At 34.0% G+C, this 23,922-nt stretch overlaps 1 long non-coding RNA gene across 1 annotated transcript in view; it reads right to left on the reverse strand.

Moving 5' to 3' along the window:
- Positions 1–238: 238 nt before the first annotated feature.
- The window catches only part of LOC117080178, an 87,395-nt gene continuing 63,711 nt past the window's right edge, over positions 239–23,922 (reverse strand). The window contains exon 5 of the long non-coding RNA XR_004435745.1: positions 239–296. This is a non-coding gene — a long non-coding RNA (uncharacterized LOC117080178). The remainder of the gene's footprint in view (positions 297–23,922) is intronic.

The raw sequence follows: 23,922 nt of genomic DNA on the forward strand, positions 1-23,922 counted from the left end.
TTGCTTCATAATTAAGAAACAGAAATTAAGCCCTACCTTTTGAGGGAAAAATATCAAAAACTTTGTAGAAATTTTTTTAAAACACACACTACAGTATTCTGACCATATATCATATACATTTTTCCCACAGTTAAAATACTTTCATCCCTAGAAAAGGTCACAAAGCCCCATCATCACAATATTTTGTTGAAATCCTGAGTCTCATCATTTAAATCATATCGAGATCTGGATGAAGTACCTCAGATGTAGTTCTTTAAATGTAGCACCTTGAGTACCATTCCTCTTAACCTGAACACCTGTGAAATAAAAAAAGATAGTTATTTACGGCTCTATATGCAAAACGCAATGGTGGCATAGGCATAGGACAGTCATTATTGACATTTATGTTAAAAAATGGGGAGCACGAGAGACAAAAATCATTGACAATAGTAATTCTGAAATTCGGACTGGGACATGTTAAATGTTCCTAGATGAGTTCTCATGAATTCTGGCTTTGTGCTCTGTTTTCTTGGTTCTGCTCTCTGAGGCATCCTTTATTTCATGGAGAGTAACATATTGATATGAATGAATGGATAAACTGAATATGTGGCATTAACTATAGAGATAAAACATAAATTAACAATATATTCTTGGAAACTTAAATATCATGACTTGGGTCAGACACCATGGTGTTAATTCATTGCCTTCCTAACAAAGATAATTCTCAAACAACAGCAGTTGAGCCTTGCATGGATTCTCTCTAATGCTCAGTACTTTGCAGGCATTCAGGAAATATAAAAAACAGAAAATAATGTTAACATCAACAACAATGAAAGTGGACAGCTAGGTAATAAACTTCTCCCATGTCTGTAAAAATGAAACTAAGAAAAATAAAAACTACCAGGACATGAAAAGTAGCAATTTTCTTTGTTGTCTAAAAATATGTTAGGAAAGATATTGATATTTTAGTTTTGGTAAAATAGAAAGTTAGAGGAAGACATTACGGGAAAGGAGAAACTAAGAAATGTCTTTTGCTGCAAATACTTAATAAAGATTATGTGCAATTTTCTTTCTAACACCAGACACAGACTTTGCTGCTGAGAACAAGTCTAGGAGTGAATATATAACATGGATTCTTTCTTCACTGAGCTTCAAATTCTTTGAATTTCTTCAAATTCACATTTGAAAGATATAGCTATAACTTAGCATGCACCTTTGGTGTATTACAAGGTTTTATTTTCTCAGACATGTACCATTATTATCGCTAAAATAGAAACAAATACAGCCTAATGAGGCAGTTATTTCTCTCCCATTTGGAGTAGCTGTAACATAATTTTCCACACTCATTATTCGCCACAGATATTGTGAGTATAATGTCTAAAAATTAAATCTCCTTGTAAGATAATATCACTTCCTTTTAAAATCCTGATAATTGTATTTAGTGTAAAGGATGGAATAAATAAAAGTTTTGTTTATTCTACTTAGATATATGCCTATACTGACAATATTATACTCATTTTTTAAGGATACTAGGAAGCTCCATCACCCAAAATATTTGTTGAATGCCCACTGAAAGCTGATACTGTTTAATGATGTACAAAATTTATATTTCATAATTTAAGATATAGAAGCAAATGCTAATAATCTTATTGTAGATGATGAATTGTCAACATAGCCAACCATTCTAAGTCTGTTTTGCATTGACAAAATATAACTAATAATTAATATTAACTCAATATATTTCAACTCGTAAGTCTTTTTTTGTTTCAAAATATTCCACATTGAATTATTCTAGAAAGCAAGTTTAAATTGGAACAGAGAACAATGACAATTGAAGATGTTTCAAACATTAGGAAAAGAGAGTGGGTGACAAGCACAGAAATTCACAGTAAAAGGTTGAGCAAGGGAACTCTAGCAGCAGAGATAAAACTTGTAAACATCAGAATAACTTGGGAATGACAGGACCCAAGATGATATCAACTTGTAACACAGTGTTGTATTCTAGTGACTTTATTAAGTACTTGGAAGCTCAATTTTATTATCTTGTAAAATGGGAATAATAATATACATTTTATTGAGCTACTGGCATGTCAGTAAAATTCTTATCAGAGAACGGGGTCATATCTAATGATTAAAAAGTTAACAGATACATTTTAATAATTTAGGCATCATATCTTTTCCAAGATGAAGAAATTTGCTCAGAATATTGATAAGATCAAAGTGTATCATAAACCTCAGGTAGCAGAAGCTGATTGCCAGATTCTTTTTTGTGTCTCTCTCTTCTAATAGTCACTGGCACCTGGACAGGAGTGTATGAATATTGAACCATTTGATGATTAAATCAATTAATAATTTGCCAAGGTCAAATAGCAATTTGGTTGCTAAGCAAGCATTTAAACCCATGACTTAGTGGCATCAGTTCATTCTTTCTGACTTCTTAATTCTCCCTCTTCTCCTGATCCCTTTCTTTCTCTCTCTATATCAGAGAGAGAGAGAGAGAGAGAGAGAGAGAGAGAGAGAGAGGAGAGAGACAGAGAGACAGAGAGAGACAGAGACAGAGAGAGAGACAGGGACAGAGCGGTAAAAAATTGAGCATTTGATTTAAGACGATACAAGATCATAGCTGTAAATTTCAAACAAATCAGGTTGAATAGAGTGCCATTGTCATCCAAGGGGAAGTATGGAATATGGTTATCTGTGAAAAAGCAACAGGAGGCATGTAACCAGTATGTATCACATAATTTTTCTTTCCTAGACCTGAAAGTGTTATCATAACTTAAAATAATTACTTTTCAAAAAATTTAGTCTTAGTATCTTTAAAGTAATGGAAGATAACACCAATATATTTTTTCACTCAAGGTTTAGTAACATAGGATAGCAAGTTCAGGAATTCTATTTAACAAAAAGATCTTGCCTGTTTATGAGCATATCACCTTTCTTTATCTAAGGAGTTTTTTTTTTTTTTTTTTTTTTAACTTTCTGTGTTGCTTCCTAGATTCTGAAAAATCAATTAAAAAAAAAACTAACATTTTTTAAGGAAGCAATCAAGCTGTCTTTAGTACTTGGCACATTTGTGTTTAGGGCCTAGGGAAAGTAACTGCAAATGCACTCACAACCTTTATAGATTTCTGCCTCTGTTCTGAACAGAACTTCAAGGATGTGATTGTTTTCAACCTAAAAAGTGAAACTCTGCAGAGAATGTTTGATTAGGCTGACAACATTCAAAGGTAAATCTAGAAATAAGTGTTTACAAGTTTTACAGTGTCCTTTTTAAGAGAAAATGGCGATTCTGCTTTAACTCAGAGGATGAAATGCCCTTTATAACATGCTTTTGGAGATCTAACCTTTAGGTACTCGGGATCTAATTAGTCCATCTGCAGGTAAATATGTGTTTTTAATGGTGCAATCCAATGTGATGTATTATATTTTACTTCTGATTTCCTGACTTCATGTATTTATTACATGGATGATAGAAACTATGTAATACAATATTTCAACTCTTAATAGTCTATTCTTCACAATGACTAATATTGATGACAATGTGTCTGAAATATTTTCCAACGTTTCTTTTGTCACACTTGTCAATTTAGCAACCATCGTATCTTCAGTAGTTTGGCTAAGTCTGCCTAAGCAAGGAAATTAAATTTTCTTTTTTTTTTTTTTGAGACGGAGTCTCGCTCTGTCACCCAGGCTGGAGTGCTGTGGCCGGATCTCAGCTCACTGCAAGCTCCGCCTCCCGGGTTCACGCCATTCTCCTGCCTCAGCCTCCCGAGTAGCTGGGACTACAGGCGCCGCCACCTCGCCCGGCTAGATTTTTGTAGTTTTTTTTAGTAGAGACGGGGTTTCACCGTGTTAGCCAGGATGGTCTCGATCTCCTGACCTCGTGATCCGCCCGTCTCGGCCTCCCAAAGTGCTGGGATTACAGGCTTGAGCCACCGCGCCCGGCCATTAAATTTTCTTCTACTTAATTTTTGTTGTAGTTTTTCTTATTTCTATTATAGTTATGAAATTCTAATTTTACAAGAATATTTTCCCTTAGTTTCCTTAAATTGGGATTAAATCTGAATAATCATAATGCCAAACCGCTTCAACTATCTTTCCATTTTTTAAAAATTTGCCTCTTTTATCTTTGTGCTAGGATAGTTCTTCTGGGCTATCTCAGGAATAAATCGCCCAGCAAACGATTGGCTTTCCTGTCATAAACCAAAACAAATGACCAGAATGGCTGTAAAGGAATCAATTTGACCAGTTGTGAGGGTAATATCATGGACTTTAAATATAGTGCTTGTATTTTATTCTATGTTATGCTACTTTATGTCAAACAACACTTTATCCTTATGTAGTATTTTTAAAATACTCATTAAACTTTTAAAATTTATTATATATAATGAATATATATGTACATAATTTAAAAAGCATTTGACAGTATAGATAAGCTTTAAAAAAAGACTCCCAAATCTAATTTCTAATGACAAAAAATCATTTTGTTCTTTCAATTAACTCTAACTTACAATTAATTAAACTTGGATTTTTAGAAATTTATTAAGAAAACATTATATATTTACTTCATTATCAGAAATACATAGAGTTAGTTACCTTGCCATAACATCACCTCCTTTATACCATCTCTCAATGCAGTTATGTAATTATTTCTGTCTTTCCACTGGTCAAATCTGCATTTTTAAACAACATGCTAGAACTTCTATTTCTTTTTCTAAAATATTAGACACTATTTTTTGACTCTCTGCTTTGTTCGTTTTGGTTTTGTAATTGTTGTTTGTAACTTAAAGCCAATAATATTTATTTAATTATTGTGATTCTGTAACTATTTGCAGTAATAAGTCAAGTGATAGACCGTGTAGTGAAAAATTAACTTTACCCAAAGAAGGGATGGGCCTTCACCTTCAATTGCTTCACGTTCAGTAACTGTGATCTCTAGGACCCTGGGAGGTCATGCCTGATAGGAGTGTCTTTATTTACTTAGAGACTTTGTTCACTGGACAATCCAACAATGTGGTTTGTGATGGAGACTTTGGAATATACCGTATCAGGGTTTTTATGGTATTAGGTCTAACATTTAAGTCTCTAATCCATCTTGAATTAATCTTCGTATAAGGGGTAAGGAAAGGATCCAGTTTCAGCTTTCTACTTATGGCTAGCCAATTTTCCCAGCACCATTTATTAAATAGGGAATCCTTTCCCCATTTCTTGTTTCTCTCAGGTTTGTCAAAGATCAGATGGCTGTAGATGTGTGGTATTATTTCTGAGGACTCTGTTCTGTTCCATTGGTCTATATCTCTGTTGTGGTACCAGTACCATCCTGTTTTGGTTACTGTAGCCTTGTAGTATAGTTTGAAGTCAGGTAGCGTGACGCCTCCAGCTTTGTCCTTTTGACTTAGGATTGTCTTGGCAATGCGGACTCTTTTTTGGTTCCATATGAACTTTAAAGCCGTTTTTTCCAATTCTGTGAAGAAAGTCATTGGTAGCTTGATGGGGATGGCACTGAATCTATAAATAACCTTGGGCAGTATGGCCATTTTCATGATATTGATTCTTCCTATCCATGAGCATGGTATGTTCTTCCATTGGTTTGTGTCCTCTTTTATTTCACTGAGCAGTGGTTTGTAGTTCTCCTTGAAGAGGTCCTTTACATCCCTTGTAAGCTGGATTCCTAGGTATTTTATTCTCTTTGAAGCAATTGTGAATGGAAGTGCATTCCTGATTTGGCTCTCTGCTTGTCTGTTACTGGTGTATAAGAATGCTTGTGATTTTTGCACATTAATTTTGTATCCTGAGACTTTGCTAAAGATGCTTATCAGCTTAAGGAGATTTTGGGCTGAGACAATGGGGTTTTCTAAATATACAATCATGTCATCTACAAACAGGGACAATTTGACTTCTTCTTTTCCTAACTGGATACCCTTGATTTCTTTCTCTTGCCTGATTGCCCTAGCCAGAACTTCCAACACTATGTTGAATAGGAGTGGTGAGAGAGGGCATCCCTGTCTTGTGCCAGTTTTCAAAGGGAATTTTTTCCAGTTTTTGCCCATTCAGTATGATATTAGCTGTGGGTTTGTCATAAATAGCTCTTATTATTTTGAGGTACGTTCCATCAATACCGAATTTATAGTACCATTCAGGACATAGGCATGGGCAAGGACTTCATGTCTAAAACACCAAAAGCAACGGCAGCAAAAGCCAAAATCGACAAATGGGATCTAATTAAACTAAAGAGCTTTTGCACAGCAAAAGAAACTACCATCAGAGTGAACAGGCAACCTACAGAATGGGAGAAAATTTTTGCAATCTACTCATCTGACAAAGGGCTAATATCCAGAATCTACAAAGAACTCAAACAACTATACAAGAAAAAAACAAACAACCCCATCAAAAAGTGGGGAAAGGATATGAACAGACATTTCTCAAAAGAAGACATTCATACAGCCAACAGACACATGAAAAAATGCTCATCATCACTGGCCATCAGAGAAATGCAAATCAAAACCACAATGAGATACCATCTCACACCAGTCAGAATGGCAATCATTAAGAAGTCAGGAAACAACAGGTGTTGGAGAGGATGTGGAGAAATAGGAACACTTTTACACTGTTGGTGGGATTGTAAACTAGTTCAACCATTATGGAAAACAGTATGGCAATTCCTCAAGGATCTAGAACTAGATGTACCATATGACCCAGCCATCCCACTACTGGGTATATACCCAAAGGATTATATACCCAAAGGATTATAAACCATGCTGCTATAAAGACACATGCACACGTATGTTTATTGTGGCACTATTCACAATAGCAAAGACTTGGAATCAACCCAAATGTCCATCTGTGACAGACTGGATTAAGAAAATGTGGCACATATACACCATGGAATACTATGCAGCCATCAAAAAGGATGAGTTTGCGTCCTTTGTAGGGACATGGATGCAGCTGGAAACCATCATTCTTAGCAAACTATCACAAGAAGAGAAAACCAAACACCGCATGTTCTCACTCATAGGTGGGAACTGAACAATGAGATCACTTGGACTCGGGAAGGGGAACATCACACACTGGGGCCTATCATGGGGAGGGGGGAGGAGGGAGGGATTGCATTGGGGAGTTATACATGATATAAATGATGACTTGATGGGTGCTGACGAGTTGATGGGTGCAGCACACCAACATGGCATAAGTATACATATGTAACAAACCTGCACGTTATGCACATGTACCCTAGAACTTAAAGTATAATAAAAAATATTTAAAAAAAAAAAAAAAAGGAATATACCATATCAGTTCCAACCTCCTAAGAACCTAGAGACTTACGTCATTAGCCTGAATTCCAGGAAGGGCTAGAGACTAAAGGTCAACCACCTAGGCAGTATGTGTTCAAGCCTTAATAAAAACTCTGAACACCAAAGGATTGGGTGAGCTTCCTTGTTTGTCAATACTATATGCGTATTATCACAAATAATAGTCCAGAAGAGGTAATGCTGTCTTTGTCTCCACAGTAAGATGCTGATCAGAAACTCCACACTTGGACCTCCAAGGCCCTACCCTATGGATGCCTCCCTTTGCTGATTTTAATTTGTCAGTATTCAGTATAGCATACTGATAGATACTAATTTATCAGTATAGAATACTGATAAATTATAAATACTGTTAGAATGATTTCAGTATTCTAACAAATCTAGGAGTAAGTATAGAACATTCCTGAGCTCTGAGAATCATTCTAGCGAGTTACTGAAACTGGAGGTAGCCATGTGGATCCCCCAAATTTTAGCCAGGGTGAAGTGAGGGTATTCTGGATACCCTAAAGTTGTGGTTAGTGCCTAATGAAAGGGTGATGTCCTGAGGACTCATCCCTCTGACTTTGCAGTTTGGCTAACTCATTGAGTACAACATTATAACATTTCCTTCTCTAGATATCCAGACGTGACTATCATGCCAAATAAAGGTGACTATCTCCAGCTCAAAAGTGTTCTTGTTTATAATTTACACCACACAAATTGCACCAAATCATGCACATTATAGCTTATTTTTTTCTCATTTTTGGTACCATCCTTTTACTATTTTTTTTATGGTGTTTCCTTTTTTTACTAGATCAGATATACTGTTGTTTTTCCTTAACTGGTCCAAGATTAGACTTGAATTCAGAAACGTTCTCTTTTTCAGTATAATCACTTGTTTTATTAAGGTACATTTTCTAAGAAGTTCCTAAAAATATTTTATGGAAAATAAAATTTGAGTTTTGTAAATATAAAAATAATTTTACATGGCCTCGATAATTTTTGATAATTCAACTGAATATATATTTATAGACAGAAAATTATTTTCCCCAGAACTTTGTACATCTCACTTTGCTGTCTAACCACATGTAATTTATCTTTCCTCTTAGATTTCTTATTTATTTAATGTGTTTATTGATTTGATATTGATAGCTCCTTGAATTTATCTTTGACCCAATTAATGTACTTACATAATCCCCGTTCAATCTCCAGCATGTAGTAGAGTGGCTGATGAAAGAAGGCTTATAATAAACATGTATTGATCCTCTCTTACCTGATTCTATGCTCTTTTAACATCTCATCATCATTTGTAAGAACTTTATAATGCAAATAATTTGTATTTTTTAATTAAACAGAGCCTTCTTATGGGGATGATTATTGACATATTTTAATTTCATTTTGTTTGTTTTCTTAATTCATTATGAAATATATGTGGAGTACTTCATTTTGAGAAAATTGTTTTTATAGTTTTTTTTTTTTTTTTTTTTTTTTTTTTTTTTTTTTTTTTTTTTTTTTGAGGCGGAGTCTCCCTCTGTCGCCCGGACTGGAGTGCAGTGGCCGGATCTCAGCTCACTGCAAGCTCCGCCTCCCGGGTTTATGCCATTCTCCTACCTCAGCCACCTGAGTAGCTGGGACTACAGGCGCCCGCTACCTCGCCCGGCTAGTTTTTTTGTATTTTTAGTAGAGATGGGGTTTCACCGTGTTAGCCAGGAAGGTCTGGATCTCCTGACCTCGTGATCCGCCCGTCTCGGCCTCCCAAAGTGCTGGGATTACAGGCTTGCGCCACCGCGTCCGGCCGTTTTTATAGTTTTTAGGTTATCTAGTTCATCCATTTTAGCAAATGTGATTATTCTGATCAACACCTAGCAACACAATCTTACAGGCAAAGTTATATTACATGAGACATAACAATATTTGCTCTGAAATTTCTATATTAAAGTACTTCTTTTGGATATTCCTTATTATGATATTTTATGTAAAATGTATATCTTGAATAGAAATTAGAAAAAAGTATAGAAATATAAAATAGAAAAAGAATTTAGAAAAATCTAAATTTGATATGTACAATCTCAATAAATATATACAATTAATGTATTCATTCACTAAAAATGTTTAATAGCACATATATCCAAATAATATTGATAATGGGATAAAAAATCAATAAAGTATAGCTATTAGTTATATTATAAACCATACTGATATTAAGTTATATCAGTGTATACATTTATCATTTACATATAGATTTATTACTTATATAAACATATGCATAAAACTTATGAAGTATATGTTGTTAATTGTATGTGTAATATTTTGACAATACTTAATTTAAACATCATTGTAACTTTCTTAAAGAAGGATATTTTAGTGACTTCTAGAATCTATACAAAAATGAAACAAAATTTGATGGTTAGAGTGTCAACAATATAAAAGGTAAAATATTGTATCACATTATTTGAATAGCAAACTTCAAATGTTATATGTATTAGAATCCATCATCCAAAGTGGTGATAGTGTTTAAATGCAGCCATTTGAATTCTATTACTTAAAATAAGACTTAGAACTGTAACCCTTACGTCTTTATATGGCTAAAATTTTTATTAATATACGAACAAAAGAAAAACTCCCTTGTTTATAAATCTATTGCAATTTGCATAGATGCTATACACATAATAAGCTGTCTATAAATAGCCAGTGAATTATGGTATCTAGGAGCTGGATACAAAAAAGAAATTGAGTTGGCATTAAAATAATGCCTGGGAATTAAATGCAATCACCAAACATAAAACTCTACATTGAGTACTTGTGTTTCAAATTCAAATTTTCAACAGTAAATGAAAATAATGATATATTGTAGTTTTTTAAATCTTGAAGAGATTAGATTTTTAAGTGTTCCCATCACACACAAAAAATGTTAAATATGTAAAGTAATGCATATGTTACTTAGCTCAAAGTAGCCATTCTGCAATGTATATAACTATTTCAGTTCATCACATACATGATAAATACAGTTTTGTGTTAACAACAGGGTAATCTCTGAGAAATGCATTGTTACACAATTTTGTCATGGTACAACCATCACAGAGTATACTTACACAAACCTAGATGGTATAGCCTACTATACACCTGACTATATGATACACTCCTAGGCTATGGGGTATTGTTCCTAGGCTACAAACCCGTAGAGTGTGTTACTGTAAGCAATTGTGACATACTTGTAGCTATTTACATATGTAAATACATGTAAACGCAGAAAAGGTACGGTAAAATAGGATATAAAAGATAGAAAATGGTATACTCATACAGGGCACTTTCCATGAATGGAGCTTGCACGCTTGGAACTTGCATTGGGTGAGTAAGTGAATGAGGGTGAAGGCCTACTTCACATTACTGTGCGACATCACTATAACCTACTATAGACTTTATCAACTGTATACTTAGGCTACACTAAATTTATTGAAAACTTCTTTTTTCAATAATAAATTAGCCTTGACTTACTATAATATTTTTACTTTATAAGCTTTTAAATTGTTGTACAAAAATTATTTTCCTATATATCTTTATTCTATAAACATTTGTTTTCCTATATATCTTTATTCTATAAACTTATTTGTTTCTAATTTTTTGTTTATAGTTTTTAATTTTTTTGTTAAAAACTAAGACACGGGGCCAGGCTTGGTGGCTCAAGCCTGTAATCCCACCACTTTGGTAGGCCGAGACGGGTGGATCACGAGGTCAGGAGATCGAGACCATCCTGGCTAACACCGTGAAACCCCGTCTCTACTAAAAAATACAAAAAACTAGCCGGGCGAGGTGGCGGGCGCCTGTAGTCCCAGCTACTCGGGAGGCTGAGGCAGGAGAATGGCGTAAACCTGGGAGGCGGGGCTTGCAGTGAGCTGAGATCTGGCCATTGCACTCCAGCCTGGGCAGTAGAGCCAGACTCTGTCTCAAAAAAAAAAAAAAAAAAAAAAAAAAAAAAAAAAAAAAAAAAAACTAAGACATGGGCACAGACATTGGCCTAGGCCTACACAGGGTCAGGATCATCAATGTTACTGTCTTCCACCTCCCTATCTTTGTCTTAATGGAAGGTCTTCAGGGGCAGTAACACACATGGAGCTGTCATCTCCATGAATAGCAAAGTAGTCTTCTGAAATATCTCCGGAAGGACATACCTGAGGTTATTTTACAGTTAACATTTTGTAATAAGTAGAAAGGGTACACTCTAAAATAATAATTAAAAATAGCATGGTAAGTATATAAATCAGTAACAGTCATTTATTGTCAAGTATTATGTACTGTACATAATTTTATGTGCTATACCTTTATAAAACTGGCAGTGCAGTTGGTTTGTTTACATCAGCATCATCACAAACATGTGAGTGATGTGGTGAGCTATGATGTTACAAGGGTTTCAGCATCACTGAGTGGTATACATTTTTCCATTTCATTATAATCCTCTGGGACCACTGTCATATATGTGGTCCACCATTGGCTGAAATATTATGTGGTATATAACTGCATATACAATTTTTATTTGTCAATAGTAAACATATAAATTAGGAGAAAAAAGAACATCTCTTGCTACTGGAAAGGAATGTCTTAACTTTGTGTCAGTGGGTATGCATAAGACATATATAGGCTTTCAGATAAATTCTTGTGATTAGAAATGATGTTGACTGGTAATTTGATGCTTTGCTTAGTATCTTAATTCTTTCTTTTTAATTATTATATTTCAAGTTCTGGAATACATGTGCAGAATGTGAAGATTTGTTACATAGGTATATACATGCCATGGTGGTTGCTGCACCTATCAACCCATCATCTACATTAAGTATTTTTTCTAATGCTCTCCCTCCCCTAGCTCCCTCACCCCCAACAGACCCTGATGTGTGATGTTCCTCTCCCTGTGTCCATGTGTTCTTATTGTTCAGCTCCCACTTATGAGTGAGAACATGTGGTGTTTTGTTTTCTGTTCCTGTGTTAGTTTGCTGAGAATTATGGTTTTCAGCTTCATCCATGTCCCTGCAAAGGACATGAACTCATCCTTTTTTATGGCTGCATAGTATTCCATGGTGTATATGTGCCACATTATCTTTATCCAGTCTATCATTGATGGCCATTTGGGTTGGTTCCAAGTCTTTGCTATTGTGAACAATGCCACAATAAACATACGTGTGCATGTGTCTTTATGGTAGAATGATTTATAATCCTTTGGGTATATGCCCAGTAATGGGCTTGTTGGGTCAAATGGTATTTCTAGTTTTAGATCCTTGAGGAATCATCAAACTGTCTTCCACGATGGTTGAACTCATTTACCTTGCCACCAACAGTGTAAAAGCATTCCTATTTCTCCACATCCTCTTCAGCATCTGTTGTTTCCTGACTTTGTAATGATTGTCATTCTAACTGGTGTGAGAGGGTATCTCTTTGTGGTTTTGATTTGCATTTCTCTAATGACCAGTGATAATGAGCTTTTTTTCATTTGTTTGTTGGCTGCATAAATGTCTTCTTTTGCGAAGTGCCTGTTTATACGCTTCACCCACTTTTTGATGAGGTTGTTTTTTTCTTGTAAATTTTGTTAAGTTCCTTGTAGATTCTGAATATTAGCCCTTTGTCAGATGGACAGATTGCCAACATTTTCTCCCATTCTGTAGGTTGCCTGTTTATTCTGATGATAGTTTCTTTTGCTGTGCAGAAGCCCTTTAGTTTAATTAGGTCTCATTTGTCAATTTTGGCTTTTGTTGCTATTGCTTTTGGTATTTTAGTCATGAAGACTTGCCCTTGCCTATGTCCTGAATGGTATTGCCTAGGTTTTCCTCTAGAATTTTTATGGTTTTAGGTTTTATGTTTAAGTCTTTAATCCACCTCGAGTTAATTTTTGTATAAGGTATAAAGAAGGGGTCCAGTTTCAGTTTTCTGCATATGGCTAGCCAGTTTTCCCAACACTATTTTTTATATAGGGAATCCTCTCTCCATTGCTTGTTTTTGTCAGGTCTGTCAAAGATCAGATGGTTGTGGATATGTAGTGCTATTTCTGAGATCTCTGTTCTGTTCCATTGGTTTATGTATCTGTTTTGGTACCAGTACCAGGCTGTTTTGGTTATTGGTAGCCTTGTAGCATAGTTTGAAGTCAGGTAGCGTTATGCTTCCAGTTTTGTTCTTTTTGCTTAGGATTGTCTTGGCTATATGGGCTGTTTTTTGGTTCCATAGTATTTTAATTCTTAAATAAGGATAATAATCTACTGATCTCCAATAATCACAAGAAATATTGAAAAATGATAAAAGGAAGAAATGTTGCAGCTTCAAAACTTCACAAATGTGTTATTGTACAGCTCGATAACAATATACTGGATTGTTAAATGTCAGTTTTATTTTTAATAGACATGTTAAGAAGTATTATTTTATAATAGTAATTGTAATAATTGTATACCACTTTTTGTAAGGGATATAAAAATCATATCATCTGAATTTTCTTTCTGAAAACCAAGATTAAAAGTAAAATAAACTGATGAACATGATAATGAATGTAGGACAACAATACTTTCACAGAGACCACTTAAAAAGATGAAAATTTTGCAAAAAAAAAAAAAGAGAAAACTCTGGTTAAAGAATTAAAAATAAGCTATGGCAACCAACATTTAATGGACACAAAGAGCCAAGAAAAGGGAGAAACAACTTGAGAACATGAGCTGACTGCCGTTGTGCAGATACTTTCTCTCTTGAAGTATCTGTCAATTCTGGTCAAAGGGAAAAATTTAGGATTTGAAAAAGAGCCCAGGCCAAGAGCCTCTACAAAGAGACAAAAAAAAAAAAAAAAAAAAAAGAAAAAAATCAACAGAGATATCAGATAAAAATCTTTATAACATTATTCTGAGAAAAAAAATAGTTTTTAAGAATTGTCAGTGGGAGAGAACCTACTGGTGATTATTCTAGACTCTCAGAATATGTAGAAGGCTGTACACTATGAGGAGGAACAAATTCAAGGTCAGAGGTAGCTTTTGAATTTTCAGATAATCTTGGAGCCATCTCATTCTCTACTTAAAAAAGGTGATAAGTCTCTTCTCTACCTGCCTGAGCAGAGAAAAAGCTGATTATCCCTGGAGAAAAAGATAATCATAAAATTCTGTATTTTTTTCAAATATGATGATCATAATTTATTATAAAAATATGTTATGCAAGGAGACCAGAGCAATTCAAAAGAAAAATCACATATAGACAGCCTTGCTGATAAATCTGACACTACAGTTATAATGAAACCGCTTTAAATAGGATTAATATCTTCAAGGAATAGAAAAAAAAACATAATCTGAAAATCCGATGTCAATGCATGACTCTAAGCAGAAAAGACACAGCAGAAAAAAAAAGAATTAGCATATTGAAAAACACTGGAAGGTAGATTAATAGAAATTCTTTATGTTGAAGCATATACTAAAACATGAGTACAGATTAGAGAAATGACAGTAATTGATATATAAAACAAGGTGGAATGCCCTAACTTATTTTTAACTGGAGTCCTATAAGGTAGAAGACAATGGAGCAAAAGCAACATTTGAAAAACTATTGACCAAGAGTTTTCCAAAATCAAATACTGACACCGAGCCACAGTTGCAATAAATTTTGTATACTCGAAGCAGGATGAATATAAATAAATCTATATTTAGGAGCATCATGTTTTAAGAAAAGAAAACCGAAAACAAAGACAAAATTTTAGTAGCAGCTACAAAAAATGACACATTATCCTAGAAGGAGCAACAGCATCACTGACAGCTCACTGTTCTCAGAAACCATGGAAACTAGAAAGCAATGGAAATCATTATCAAATGCTGGGAAAACAAAGTTCTAAGAATTCTATATCCAGAAAAAAATATTATTCTGAAGGAGACCAAATAGAAATGATTTCAGACAAGCAAAAACTGAAAAACACCTGCCCTTAAAGAAATACTACAGAGTGTTGTTCAGGCATAATGATAATTATTCTAGACAAAAGCAGAAGAAACAAGAAAAAAAATCCAGTATACCTGAAAAGATAAATATGTAGATAAATATATTAGATATTGGCTGCAGGAAATGATAATTATAAGGTCAATATTAAGTATGTAGAAAAGTAAAATGCATGAAAATATAAACAATGGGAAGGTACTAAAGTTGAGGAATTATTAAAACAATAATTTATGTTAGACTGAGCTATGTGAAGACACATCTATGTTTAATTTTCTATTGCAATCACTTAGTAAAATAGTGTACACAGAATAAGCTGATTATATAATGAATAATTCAGAAGAAGACAAGACATGGTGTAAATAACAAAACAAATAGTAAAATGGTAGTTTGCCACTACCAAAACTCGTGTTGAAATTTGATCCCCATTGTAGCACTGTTGGGAGGTGGGGGCTAGTGGGAAGTGTTTGAGTCACTGGGGTAAATCCCTCATGAATAACTTGATGACCTTTTCACTGTAGTGAGTAAGTTCTGGTTCCAGTGAAATTGGGTCAGTTTCTGTGACAATGGATTAGTTTCCATGCAGTGAGTTGATATAAAGCCAGGATACCCCTTGGGTTTTTTATTTTTGCATGTGTCCACTTCCCCTTTGACTTTCTCTGCCATGTTATAAGGTAGCATAAAAGCCCTGACAATATTGCTGACAATATGATCATATACCTGGAAAACCCTAAGATTCATCCAAAAGTATCTAGAACTGGTATAGGAATTCAGCAAAGTTTCAAGATACAAAATTAATGTACACAAATTAGTAGCTCTGCTATACACCAACAGCCACCAAGCTGAGAATCAAATCAAGAACTCAATCTTTTTGTAGTTTTCCTTGTAGGGGTCTTTCATGATAGCTGCAAAATAAATAAAATACCCAGGAATATAACCATCCAAGGAGGTGAAAGACCTCTATAAGGAAAACTATGAAACACTGCTGAAAGAAATCACAGATGACACAAACAAATGGAAACATATCCCATGCTCACGGATGGGTAGAATCAATATTGTGAAAATTACTCTACTGCCCAAAGCAATCTACAAATTCAATGCAATCCTACAAAAATACCATCATCACTCTTCATGTAACTAGAAAAAAAATCCTAAAATTCATATAGATCCAAAAAAGAGCCCTCATAGCCAAAGCAAGATCTTGCAAAAAGAACAAATTTGAAGGCATCATTACCCAACTTTAAAGTATACTATAAGGCCATAGTCACTAAAACAGCATGGTACTGGTAAAATAATAGGCAAAAAATCAAAAAAATCAAACCCACAATGCAATACCACCACACTCCTGCAGGAATGGCCATAACCAAAAAATCAAAAATTAATAGATGTTGATGGGAATGTAAACTAGTAAAATCACTGTAGAAAACAGTGTGGAGATTCCTTAAGTAGCTAAAAGCAGAACTACCATTTGATCCAGCAATCCCACTAGTAAGTATCTACTCAGAGGAAAAGAAGTCATTTATCAGAAAGATACTTGCACATGCATGTTTATAGCAGCACAATTTGCTGTTGCAAAAATATGGAATCAGCCCAGTGGCCCATCAATTGATAAGTGGATAAAGAAAACATAGTGTATATAATGTATATTATTGACGACTACTCAGCCTAAAAAGGAAAAAAGTAATGGCATTTACAACAACCTGGATAGAATAAAAAACTATTATTCTAAGTGAGGCAGCTCAGGAATGGAAAACCAAATATTGTATGTTCTCACTCTAAGCTATAACACACAAAGCATAAGAATGATATGCTGGATTTTGGTAACTCGGGGGAAATGGTAGGGGATGGGGAGGGATAAAAGACTACGCATTGAGTACAGTGAACATTTCTTGGGTTATGGGTGCACCAAAATCTCAGAAATCAGCACTAAAGAACTTATTCATGTAACATCTGTTTCCCGAAAACCTATTGAAATAAAAAATAAAAAATTACAAAAATAAATGGCATCACAATTAAATTCTTTTTACATCCATTATTACTAGAGTAAAATATATCATCAAGATGGGAAGAAAACAATTATCAATACATAAATTTGACAAGTAATTCACATATGGGAGAGAAATACATCTTAGAAATTGAGGAGAATAAAACAGAAAACTACCACAAAAGAATATCAAAATAAGAAAAAAACTTACACATGCAATAATATGAATTAATCTAATAAACATATATTGAGAAACATAAGAAAGGGTGAAAAATTCACTGACTGTAAGATATTCATAGAAAGTTCAAAAATAGACAAAACTAATCTATGGTATAAGAAATTAGGGGAGTCATTATTTTTGGTATGCTAATTTGTAACTAAAACAAGACACAATGAAGATTCTCAAGTTTCAATACTCTATTTTAGCCCACCACTGATTATATAAATATGTTCAATATATACAAATTTTGCAACCTGTGCACTTATGCTTTGTAATTTTTTGTATGTCCTCTGTGTATGATACACCTAAACAATAGTTTATCATAGTAAACGTCTAGATTCTAAACACCATTCTGTCTTTTTTGTTTTTTGAGACGGAGTTTAGCTCTGTTGCCCAGGCTGGAGTGCGGTGGTGTAATCTCAGCTCATTGCAACCTCTGCCTCCCGGATTCAAGCGATTTTCCTGCCTCAACATCCCAAGTAGCTGGGATTACAGGCATGTGCCTACATGGGCATTTAATTTTTGTATTTTTAGTAGAGACGGGTTTCACCATTTTGTTCAGGCTGGTCTCAAACTCCTGACCTCAGAAAAGGCACCCGCCTCGAACTCCGAAAGTGCTGGGATTACAGGCCACTCTGTCTTTGTATCCTAAACAACCCTTATTCAAGATTTCCAATGACTACAATTTCTCAGTCATACTAAGTCCAAATCAGTCAAGTAATGTTAAATTTTGTTCAAAAGTATTTTGCTTATGTGTAAATATCACAGAGAGGAAAATTTTACTTTGGTGTGAACACACACACATACACACACACACACACACACACACACACACATCTGTAACTGTAGGTTTCATTTATTTAGTTATTTCTCCAGATATTGCAAGACCGAGCAAGTGGGAATGGGTTGGGGTTATTATAAAAATTACAAATGTAATAATCATGCTGAAGCTCTACTCCACCTGTTATTTAAGTAGTCTCAATCCTGTGTAATATTGTCTTCCCTAATCCCTTCAAGTTATGTCCTGCAGTTCTCAGGTGTTCTTGTCATCTTACAAAAGCTCTGTCAGCTCACTCATTTTCTTCCTTGTTTCCTCCTTTAGCAAGACCCACCACAGAAGCCTGTGCTGCTCATAAAATTTCCTAAGCTCACCCACAGCGATCACTGCTTCAGCTGGCACACGTTCTTAAGTGCTCTAAAGCCTCCCCACTGTGTGAAAGTCCAGCATGCTGTGACAAACCTACCATGCCTGACTCCCTTCTGATGTATGAGTGTCCATGAGGTATTGATACTCATGTCATTTTTGCTGATGCCTAGCTCTAAACTTTGTATCATGATTCTGAAATTTACCATATGGGTTAGAGAATATAATAAAAATAAGTGCAGATGGGAAAACCACAATATTTAAAAAACAAACAAACATCTCTAACACATGTAATAAACTTCTGAATTAAAAGAATAGAATAAAAAGATTTTTAAAGTACAGATTACTGACATTAATGGAGCACAATTGTTTATATAGATTCAGTATGCAAATATTTATAGAAATCATTTAGTATTCATTTGCTCTGGTGCTTTTTAATTTTCCCACTTTGACTTTTTCATTTTCCACTACACTCAAAAGTTGTAACAAAAAAGATTAATAAATAGCAATGGGAACAATATTGAACTGTAATATTGAAGTTCAAAATTAAAAAGAATAAATATTCTAAATGTTTTTATTCTGAAACAACTAAAATAGTGCCAATTCTGAGGACTGATATGAGCAGAAAAGCAAATAATTAATACTGTAACAATTACTTTTAGTTATGTTTGAAGAAAGAATATGAAAATAATTATAATGTGAAACTTAAGAGTAAATTACAAAGACAATAGTCATTCTAATTGTGAATAAAAATTTTTGTAAGAAATATTTAAGGAAAAGTAAAATGGTTAAGTATATGAAAACGTGACTAGAGAAGGTTTACAGGAACTAAGTATACCAAAAAATAATTTAACAAAACTGGCTATCCAAAAATACTTTTCCAGAATACCTCACTTGTCAAATTTATCAATTACTGAGTGACAAGACATTTTATGACCAAATGGTGCAAATTTATAAGTTAACAGGTTTTTCTAAGAGGCTGAAATAGTCAAAGATCAGTATAACCAAAACTCTTTAGAACAGCCAAACAGTACTAGGGTTGCAGCAAGACAAGTATATCGAGAATGAATAGCTTTCCACATTTTACAAAGTTGTATTAAAGAAATCACAGAAAATAAAGCTTTCTGAGGTTATTTCAATGACATTGTAAACTCTCATTATTTATCTTTCTAATAAAGGAAACCAAGTAAATTCACCATTCAATATCATTTCATAGGAGACTATGTCAAGGACCACCACGAAGGCCTGTACCTGTTGTGGCCTGTATGTGACACATGAAGTCAGTGATCAGGGACTGAAAATTAAACTTTCACACTTTTCACATAGCTGTGTGCCATTAGGGGTAGCTGTGCTTCCACAGGAAGGTGGACATTCTTAGAATTGGCTCAAGGTACAGGATAGTGGTGGCTATGGAGAATGTCATGAGAGAGAGAGAGTATTTTTCAGATAATTAGAATGAATTCAAGTTACAAGATCTATTTCAAATATCTATCATACAGTTACAAATTAATAAAAAATGCTCTTAATATATAATAAGTTACCAACAAATTGTCTTAATGATTTTCACTTCTGATATAGAAGGAAATGTTTCCTTACACGATAATTTAAAGAGTTACATGTTTCACTTAATCTCCCACTATCCCCCAAGCCAGCTGTGACACCTACAAAGGTTACAAATGGCATGAGCTTAGTTACAGTATTTCCTACTATCTAAAATTTGCTTATTTAACCTCTCACTGCTGTTTTCTAGATGAACAAATATGAATTTTATTCAATTATTTACTTTATATTAAATGGAAACTACTCTATGTCATATTCTATAGGGATAGAAAAAAATCATTCAGGATACATGCATTCCCAGTTTTAGGTCTTGAAAACATCTTCAGAGGCTTCCACAACTTAAGGCTTCAAATGGAGTTCTCTTCCATTTACACTAGTTATACCAATACATTCTTTGTCTATGCCACCATTGTTTCTGAGAGAGAGTCAGATCTATGGCTTTCCGGGAAGTAAATCACTATCAAGTGCGTATAATTATTCTTCTCTGAGGCACTGCCATATCATTTAGGAACTCCTAAGTAGTGGGGCACATCCAATTTTGGGACTAAAGATACCCCATATATTTACCAGATTGGGAATTCACTTCTTCCCCAAGTACAGTCATGGTGTCTTTGTTGCCCTAAGTATTCATAGATCTCCTTGCTTTTCTGAGAAAATTCTGCTTAACTTCCTAATAAGGAATCAGGAACCTAAATGTTAAGAAGGGAACCTATTTATTCTTCATGAAAGAAAATTATATAAAATATATCCCAAAATAAAGGAAATCACATAGTTGGCTATCTTCTTCAAACAAGAAGGAGCAAAATAAAACAAACAAAAGCACAAAATAGTAATTTAATAAATTATTTCATATTTTTCTTCTACAATAAGCTTCATTTTACTGGAAAAGTAATTCACTTCCCTTTCTGAGATTTTTAAAGTTGTTTTGAAGAGCAGAGCATGAAGTAGACTTCACAGAACAGTATCCCTTTAACATAGTTACTATACACTTCAGTGTTGCTCTCATTTGTTTTCTTTAGTTCCTTGACTACAAGCTTCCAAGAGTAAACAGTGGTCTTTATCCCCTCGTCCAGTGCCTCTAATTAATCCCTTAGAGTCAATATACATAGTTTTACTTATGCTAAAAGAATGGTTAATGAAATTTGTATTAACAGGATGCTTAAGAGAAGGAATCTGGGAATCTCAGGTGGGAAAAAAATGGCAAGCAAAAATATGGGATAAAACAATATGCTTTCTTTCTCTTGATATTTCTAATTAATTTTTTGAAGGTTGAAGAAAGACTATAGCACTGTGTTATATGGTTGTAAATGTATTTAGAGAAGATATTTGACAAGTATATTATAAATGGAGTAAGGTAAGGGGATTTAGAAAGACATAATTCTAAACTTCACTCAAACTGATAGACCCTTTAAAAATCATAATGTAACACTAAGAACAACCACTAATATGTGTGTGTCTGTGTGTGTGTGTGTGTGTGTGTGTGTGGTGTGTGTAGAGAGAAAGAAACAGAGATACACTACAAATTATAATTAAATAAAACTGGAATTCTACACAATGTCCATATATAATGCAGAGAAAGAAAATCAGAAAAATGAAAACAGAATCAACAAACAGAAAAACAAAATGGCAGACTTAAGCCTTAATATATTAATAATTATATTAAATATTAATATTATGCCCGCAACAATTAATACACAGAAATTCACAGAATATTATTTTTAGAAAAAGACCCAACTTCAATTACAAAATATGAACAGTTTTTTATAAAGTAAAAGGACACAAAAAAATGCAAATAATAATCAAACAAAAGTAGGAGTGACTACACTAGTAAACAGGAAAAGTGGACTTAAGAATAAAAAATATATATAATAAAGAGAGGGGCATTATACAATGACAGTAGGGTCAATTTTCCAATAAGACATTGCATTCCTAAACACGTATAAAACAACACCACTGCAAAATATATTAAGTGAAAGCTGATAGAACTGAAAGAAATAATGAAATTCACAGCTATAGTTGTACAAATCAACATTCTCTCAACAATTGATAGAACAAATAGAACACTGGCAATGATTCAGAATAACTCTGCACCATCATTAACCAACAGAATGAAATACTAATTTATAGAACACTCTATCCAACAAATAGCTGAACATATGTTCTTTTCAGGAACTGAAGCAGCAAAAACAAGGATGGATCATATACTGAGCCATGAAACAAACCTCAAGGAATGTAAAAGAATTGAAATCATATAGATTGTGTTATCCAAACACAGTGGGATGAGACTAGAAATTAACATAGGGGAGGTAACAGGAAAATATCCAAACATTTGGAAATAAATAACAGAATATTCTTTTTTTTCTTTATTTCTTCTTCTTAAAAAAAAAAAAAATACATGAGATACATGTGTGAAATGTGCAACTTGTTATGTACCTATTCGTGTGCCATGGTGCTCTGCTGCACTTATTAACCCATCCTGTAAGTTATCTCCTCCGATCCCCCACCCATCAATGGGCCCTGGTTTGTGTTGTTCCCCTCTCTGTGTCCATGTAGTCTCGATGTTCAACTCCCACTTATGAGTGAGAACATGCAGTGTTTGGTTTTCTGTTCCTTTCTTAGTTTGCTGAGGATGATGGCTTCCAGCTTCATCTATGTCCCCTCAAAGGACATGATCTAATTCCTTTTTAATGGCTGTGTAGTAATCCATAATGTATATGGACCACATTTTCTTCTTCCATTCTACCATTGATGGACATTTGGGTTTGTTCCATGTCTTTGCCATTGTAAATAGTGCTGCAATAAACACATATGTGGATGTATCTTTATAGTAGAATGATTTGTATTCCTTTAGGTATATACCCAGTAATGGGATTGCTGAGTCAAATGGTATTTCTGGTTCTGGATCCTTGAAGAATTGCCATACTGGCTTCCACAATGGTTGAACTCATTTACCGTCTCACCAACAGTGTAAAAGTGTTCCCAATTCTCCACAGCCTTGCCAGCATCTATTGTTTCTTGACATTTTAATAATTGCCATTCTGACTGGCATGAGATAGTATCTCATTGTGGTTTTGATTTGCATTTCTCTAACAATGAATGATATTGAGCTTTTTTTTTTCATATATTCAACAGCCCTGTAAATGTTTTCTTTTGAGAAGTGTCTGTTCATATCCTTTGCCCACTTTTTGTTGGGGTTGTTGTTTTTTTTCTTGTAAAGTTAAGTTCCTTGTGAATTCTGGATATTAGACCTCTGTCAAATTAGCTGTGTTGAGAAAACTCAAATAAATTCAAGAATGACAGAGAAGGAATTCATAATTCTATAAAATATATTTAAAAAGAGATTGAAATGAATTTTAAAAAAGAAATTCTGTAGCTAAAAAATGCAATTAGCATACAAAGACTGCATCAAAGTACTTTAATAGCAGAATTGATCAAGCAGAAAAAAAAGAATTAGTGAGCTTGAAGACCAGCTCTTTGAAAACACATAGTCAGAAGAAACAATAAAAGATTTGAAAAACAATGAAGCACACCCTCGAGATCAAGAAAATAGCCTTAAAAAAGCAAACATAAGAGTTATTCGCCTTAAAGAGGAGGTAGAGAAAGACATAGCAGTAGAAAATTTATTTAAAGGGGGCAATAACAGAGTACTTCCCAACCCTAGACTAAAATATTATATGTAAGTACATAAAGGTTATAGAACACTAAGTAGATTGAACCCAAAGACTATCTCAAGCATTTAATAATCAAATTTCCAAAGTCAAGCATAATATACAAATCTTAAAAGCAGCAAGAGAAAAGAAACAACATACAACTG

This window comes from Trachypithecus francoisi, unplaced genomic scaffold, assembly GCF_009764315.1.
Source record: "Trachypithecus francoisi isolate TF-2019V2 unplaced genomic scaffold, Tfra_2.0 Lachesis_group8, whole genome shotgun sequence".
NCBI lineage: Eukaryota > Metazoa > Chordata > Mammalia > Primates > Cercopithecidae > Trachypithecus > Trachypithecus francoisi.